At 35.6% G+C, this 6779-nt stretch overlaps 1 pseudogene; it reads left to right on the top strand.

The window, feature by feature from the left end:
* Positions 1 to 5659: 5659 nt before the first annotated feature.
* On the top strand, positions 5660 to 5948 carry LOC133077370 (large ribosomal subunit protein bL34m-like; annotated as a pseudogene).
* The last annotated feature ends 831 nt before the right edge of the window (positions 5949 to 6779 follow it).

Below are 6779 nucleotides of genomic sequence, written 5' to 3'. Positions count from 1 at the left end.
TGAATTATAAGTCAGAATATCTGGGGAAAAGCATTCCAGGCAAAGAGAACAGTGAGTGCAAAGTCCTTGAGTTGGAATTGACTTTCACATTCCAGAGAATGAAGCAAGATGTTTTTTAGAGTCACTGCCCAATTTTCTTTAGGCTCAGATTGACTTGTTTTAGACCCTAGGCAAAAGCCAATTTGCATGGCTGGATTAACTAAGCTGATGAACTCTGGCTCACGTGCTCGGGCATTAAGAATGTCAAGTACCCATTTGGGTTTATGTCTTCCTTCCTGTTGAATGTTATCTGTATTTGAAATCTTTCCAGCATTGACTTTAAAAAGGAAACATAAGTCATTTAAATGAGAGAGCAAGCAGACAGGAGATGCTGTAAATCAGAGCATTACTGATCATGATTTGATTTTGAACATCTTCCAAGAATACTCTTTGCATTCCTTTCCAACCTCTGGTGATTTGATTGATTTACGCCAGAAATTATGATGTCATGTTACAGTCTTCCATTGGTTTGCTGCTGGTATACCATTAGTGATCTATAATGGCAGTGATAATGAACATGATGGAGATCATTAAGTTACTACAGACATTAGCAGAGAAATTTGGGGTGGGAGACATTATTTTCTTATAAAAGAATTAGATTCCCATTTGAGTCATTAATCCAATGAAAATTCACATGCCACCAATGACTCAGAACACTTCACCAGGGAATGCCTTTGTGTACATGTAGGACAAGGCCATCGAGGCAGGTGACAACTTCAACACATGGAGCAGAGGAAGGATTTACTATAAAGGGGTCTAAGGTAGGAAGTGCGTGTTGTAGAAGAAATATTTCTTTTCTTTAACAGAACTTCTCTTCTATACCAATGTTATGTCTAATTAATAACCTAAAAATATACACAGAATTATATAAGCTTGTGTCTAAATTTTAACTTCAGAAATAATGAAGAAAATATATAGGGAAAGAGATGTTCCCATATATCATGATGCCAAAATGAGAACTTTCAAGAAACAAAGGTCAGTCTTAAATTATTAGAACCATCAAATGGCAGGGCTCTAAGGAAACCTTGGAAATAAATCTATATCAATTGTAAAGTGAAAATTTATTTTTTAAATAATTTTGAATATTTAATGATATATTGAGAAAGTTTACTTTAGTATTTATTTTTAAAATGTAGTAAGCCTTTTTAACTCTTGGGATTTGCTTTTTTCTATTTCAAAAGAAGTTGTATAATCACCCTGTTATTAGCCAATGTGCCAGGAATGCTAGTGACATACCTGACTTGGGGGAGACAAGTATTGTTTTCTCAGAGGCTTTACAGAAAAGCTTAATGCTACATTTACCTTTAAAAATTAAATTTCGTCACATTTAGTAGTTTTTTTTTCATAAAAGCCTCTTTAGTTTTGTTTCCTAGTAAATCTAGCTCTGTGCAAACAGATACTTGTCTTTTAAAAACCAGGTTGCAAGTTCCTGCTGCAGCACATCTGTCATAGGCAGAGGTGGTATGCAGTCATAAAAGTCTGCAGTGATAAATAAAGAAAACAAATTACCTTATGGCATTTGGTGATTTGGAAAACCATAGATTCAGACATACACGGGGACTCAGATGCCTCTCTCATGCTTATCTTTATGGTAGGACAGGGTATATCAGGTGGTGATTAGCACAGAGTTCTACAGATTCTATTCTTCTTGCCATATTGGCACGTGTTCTCAAGGTACCACTTGGAATACCTGGAATTCCAACATCACTTATTTTGTGGGTGTTAGCATTTCAGAAAACCAGGACTACTCTTCATTTTGCCTTGTTGAAGAACCAAGTTGGGCTGATCTTTACCAACATCAGCAACCATCATCATTTTTTAAAGCAGAATTTATATGAAACATCTGTAAAAGCAATGGTGCTTTTCTAGGGTTGCTGATGGTAGTATACTTAGTATCTTGACTGGAAAAAAAATATTGAATATCCTGCATGGTAAATTTGAAAAAAAAATTATCCTTTTCAATAATTATACAGAAGTCATCAGCAATACCTAGAATGAAAAAAGAATCTATTTTTTGCTCTTTCAAAGTATTATTAATATTCTTCAAATGTTAACCATGCATGCATATAATCTGATAAGACAAATACTCAGAGAATTACCTTGGAAATTATTTTGTATTATCTGAAAGACAAGTAAAATTTTAAATGCTAAGCATAACCAGAACAATTATTTGATAGTTACATGTAAATCCATTAAAAATATGTAAATATAAGATAATATATTACTAAATCTTAGCAAGTCATTTTTATTCAGAACACTTTTGGAGCTTTTGTACATAATGAAGTTTGTTGAGAATATTTCAGCTTAGTTAATAGCATGTCTTTTGAAATGCCATATTAAACATTTCTTTAAGTCACAGGCTGGGAAATATTTGCAAAATGATTTCAAATCATTAGAATTACTTAACTCCATCTAGATTTTTTTAAACCTAGAAATGTACCAAACTATTATAAGGCTAAGAAAACAGGGATTTAAAAATAAAAGATATGGTTGAAGGTGACATTAAACCTAACTAAATAATAAGGATGATTTATCAGAAGTTTAATTTACCTTTTTAAGGCCTAAAAGGGAATATTTTAGATTTGTTAAGTAAAACTTTTTTCTAGATATGCCAAGTTCATGATACCTGCAGTTCTGGAAACACTGATATCACTGACAATGGTATTTTATCAGAGTATCAGAAAATATAGAAATGAGTAATACAACATTACATCAAAGTTTGATGTTTATTTAACTGTCCACAGAAGGGTTCCTCATCACATACTACTGAAAGCATCATTAGTCCAAACTGTGATTATAAGTATTATTTATTGCTTTCTTAGGTTGAAATGCAAACACATCTATTCATTCATTCATTCATTCATTCATGCAATGAATAGAATGCCCACCATATATCAGACCCAGTTTAGGCACTGGCCATTCAGAAGTGAACAAAACAGGAAGAAACAGCCCTACTGTGAATGAAACTATCAATTAAGTATAAAAATCGTAAGTATAAAAATAGATGTGTCATACTGGCTGAAATTCATTTCTTTTAATAAACATTGGTTGCATTCAAGGCAAAAAAGGTTTCAGGAAATGACATTTGCCTTAAGAAGAATAAAGTGTTGATATTTTCACTTGTGGCATAGTTGATCTGCAATATTTTAGAACTCTTACTTCTTTGTAAACTGAAAATCTGACTCATAATTTCTCATTTGTTTTTTCATTTAAGTAAGAAAAAATAACCTATAAGTAGATGAACTGCTAGGTAAATAGATTGATAAACAGAAAAACAAGCACAATGTTCTTTATCCGTGTTCCTCCAATATTCTCCAGAAGCAGTTCAATTAGTTGATGGCTAGTAATTAGGAAGGATATTTAAGTCTGATGTGTGCCAAAACTAAAATCATTTTTGGCACAATTGTTTTGGCAACCAGACAGATGAACTAAATAACTCTATCCAACAAGTGAAATCACTTAGTTATATGGGGGTTCACTTTGAAGCTAATTGATCCTGATGGGTTTCTAAGGATGCATCCAAATGTACACATGTTATAGGAGCTGATTTAAAGTTATACCATGATTCCAGTAGGTGTTTGATAAGTCTTGCCCTCAAAAGTTTCTGCTTCTTTAATTTATTGACATGAATATTTTGGAGTTTTTATCAAATAATTGTGTGACCATTAGAGTAGATCCATTGCTACTTCTGAGCAAAGTCCTATCCTTGATTTCAAGTGTCCCTGTGGGCCACTCTTATGTTCTGAGATAATAATAGTAATAACAACAATGACTAATATTTGTTATTTTGTGATAACAATCATACTAATAATAGCAATAATAGTTTCCATTTGTTGACTTACTCTATGCCAGCCCTGTACTAAATGTTTTGTGTGCATTATCTCATTTAATCGACCAAGAAACTTAAGATTTTAATTTTTTTAATTTATTTATTTTTTACTTAAACATGAACATTTTAATAGCCATATGATATTCTTAAAAAAAACTTTCAGACACAAGGTGATTTAAAACTTTATAAAAATATATATACAGCTTCAAACTATACAGTTTACTCAATTTAACAGAATGCCCATTTTTAAATTTAAGACATACACAATTTCAAAGAAATTTTCAATTTTATCCCAATTTCTCATTTAAAGTCTCAGATTACATCTACCTATTATATACAAACACATGAATAAATAATATGGCAGAAATGTCCTCAAAGCTCCCAGGGTTTGGGTTACAAAGAAAACTTAGAGAATTTCATCTTCTCTGTGTATAGGAATTAAGTCTCAGCCCATTTTATACCTGTCTTTTCTATTTTCTTGCCAAATATTGGCTCTTCTTAAATAGATGTACTGCTTTTATTCATTGTTTTTCTCAGGAAGTATATGTGTGATCCAGTAATTAAAGAAAGCAACTGAAATGTAAGGAGAGAGTAAATTATAACTTATGCAGACAGTAAGTCGGGGGATCTGGGATTTTCTCATATTTAACCAATTCCAAAGACTATATCTATAATCCCAGTTCAATATAAAACCTCAATCCTTTACCCACACTTGTGGAATCTAAGGTTATACCAATCCTTCTTTAACCACAACCTAGATAATGTCCGATAGTGCAATTCTTTGAGCAATCTTTATTTTGAAGAGTTTTCCCTAAATCTCTTATAAATCTCAGCTGGATCAGTGGACATTCATAAAGGATAACCCCAAAATAGTAATTATATAATTTTAGGATTATTCAAGCTTTATTTTAGTGTTAAGATAGAAATATAAAAGTTACATGATTTGATTATTAAATTGACTTTACAAAACCAGAGATTCATCTTATTTCCTTTAACCACCAAGTTCCATAAAGTTTTTGAAGATTATAAAAATGCATACAATTAAAATACTGAGATAAATAAATGATGTAGGCAAGATGAAGGGGAAAAGATGAAGAAGACAATTAGAAAGAACTGCTGTGATGAAAGACTAAAATTGGGACACAGCCAAACATACCATATGATCCTGAAATACGCCTGCAAATTTGATTTGAAAATTCCTTAAAGGCCAAAGTGGGGTGGGAAATATAGTTGTTTACAAGACTTAGAATCTCCAAAAGATGAAACACTAAGTACTATTCAGAAGAAGCACAGCATTTCCAGATTCTGAAATTTCTCTTCTGCCATCTAATAAAGAAGACTGTTCTTCACAGCAATTGACACAAGGTTAAATATGAATTTCATGAAGCTGATTCTTCTATTGTCCTTTAATGTTGAGCTAAAACAATGATGCTTAAATTTGAGTTTCCCTGGTAGACAATGGACAGAGTTATATAAAGATTATTCCACAAATAGCATTTCTACTGGCCTGGCATCTGATAAGGTTGAGATAGCAGGAGTTCAATGTTGTAGTCTCTAGCAAGGATTTTTAATGCTGGTGTTCTATGTCCTGATTAAGAGCAATTCCATTTGCTTTGATATAGGTTTAAGATTTATTATTTTAACGAAAGGGCCGTGATCCTAACCAAGATGCTTTTCTAAATAGTTGTCTATCCCACCTTTGGGTGGAACCAGGTCACGAGGAATGAAGCAGTAGAAAGGGTTATAGAAATGTATTATGAGGCCACCCGGACGGCGTGCCGGCGGCCGGACATGGCTTTCTCGACCAGATCGGTGGGTCGCGTGTTGCGCCCAGTCCGTAGGTCAGTGGCGCTGTTGGAGGGCAGGTGGCTCCAGCCCCGCGCCTGGCTGGGTCTCCCCGACTCCTGGGGGACTCCCGGCCGTGCAGCAGACCCGGGGCAAGGCGCGCGGGAACGAGTATCAACGAAGCAACATCGAGCGCAAGAACAAGCATGGTTGGATCCTGCGCTTGAGCACGCCAGACGGCGTCCAGGTCATTCTTCGCCGCATGCACAAGGGTCAAAAATCGCTGAGCCACTGAGGAGCGCGACGCTGCCGGCTGGACCCCCCATTAAAGCATTTTCCTCGCTGACGACTGGGACTCGGACGGACATGAATACTCAAATTTCGGGGTGGGCCCAGGGGAAGAATTGTGGGATTGGACTGAAAGAGGGGGTGGGAAATCCTTGCCAAGTGCCTTTTTACGCTTTTGAATTAGGAAGAATTTCGAACATAAGCAACAGTCCACAGAATGGTACAGTGAACGCCCTTGTAACCCAGTACACAGCTCTACCCACAACGCATCCTGCCCTCTCCGGAGGCGCAAATCTTGGGCATCAGGTTATTTCTTCTGTAAATATTTCAGAACTCACCTCTCTAAGATAAGGGCCCTTTAATACATATTCACAACACTTTTCACAGCTAAAAAAAAAAAAGGTCAACAATTCTTTCATGTCGTTAAAAGTCTAATAAATGTTCAGGTTTTCACTTGTCTTATAAAATGTCAATTCTCACAGTTCTAGGAAGGCTTGTGGAGAGGTGGGAGGGGTTTGAACCCTCCACCTGCCCCTTGGGGATGGGCTGTGTGACCTTGAGCAAAATCTTAGCCCTCTGAGGTTCATTTGGTTCCTATAAAATGGGACTTCCCTGGCAGTCCAGTGGTTAAGACTCCAGGCTTCCACTGCAGGGGGCACGGGTTCCATCCCTGGTTGGGGAACTAGGATCCTGCATGCTGTGCCGCCAAAAAAATAAATAAATAGATAAAAGAAAGCGGATCCATCCTTAAAAAAGAAACGTATTATGAGAACCAGGGTTGAGAACCTGTTTCAACATCACTGGTGTGAGACTTTCAGTGAGTTAATATACTTCTATG

Source organism: Eubalaena glacialis, chromosome 17 (assembly GCF_028564815.1).
Source record: "Eubalaena glacialis isolate mEubGla1 chromosome 17, mEubGla1.1.hap2.+ XY, whole genome shotgun sequence".
NCBI classification, from domain to species: domain Eukaryota; kingdom Metazoa; phylum Chordata; class Mammalia; order Artiodactyla; family Balaenidae; genus Eubalaena; species Eubalaena glacialis.
Note: the sequence above shows the minus strand (reverse complement) of the source record. Positions and strands in the feature narration are given on the sequence as shown.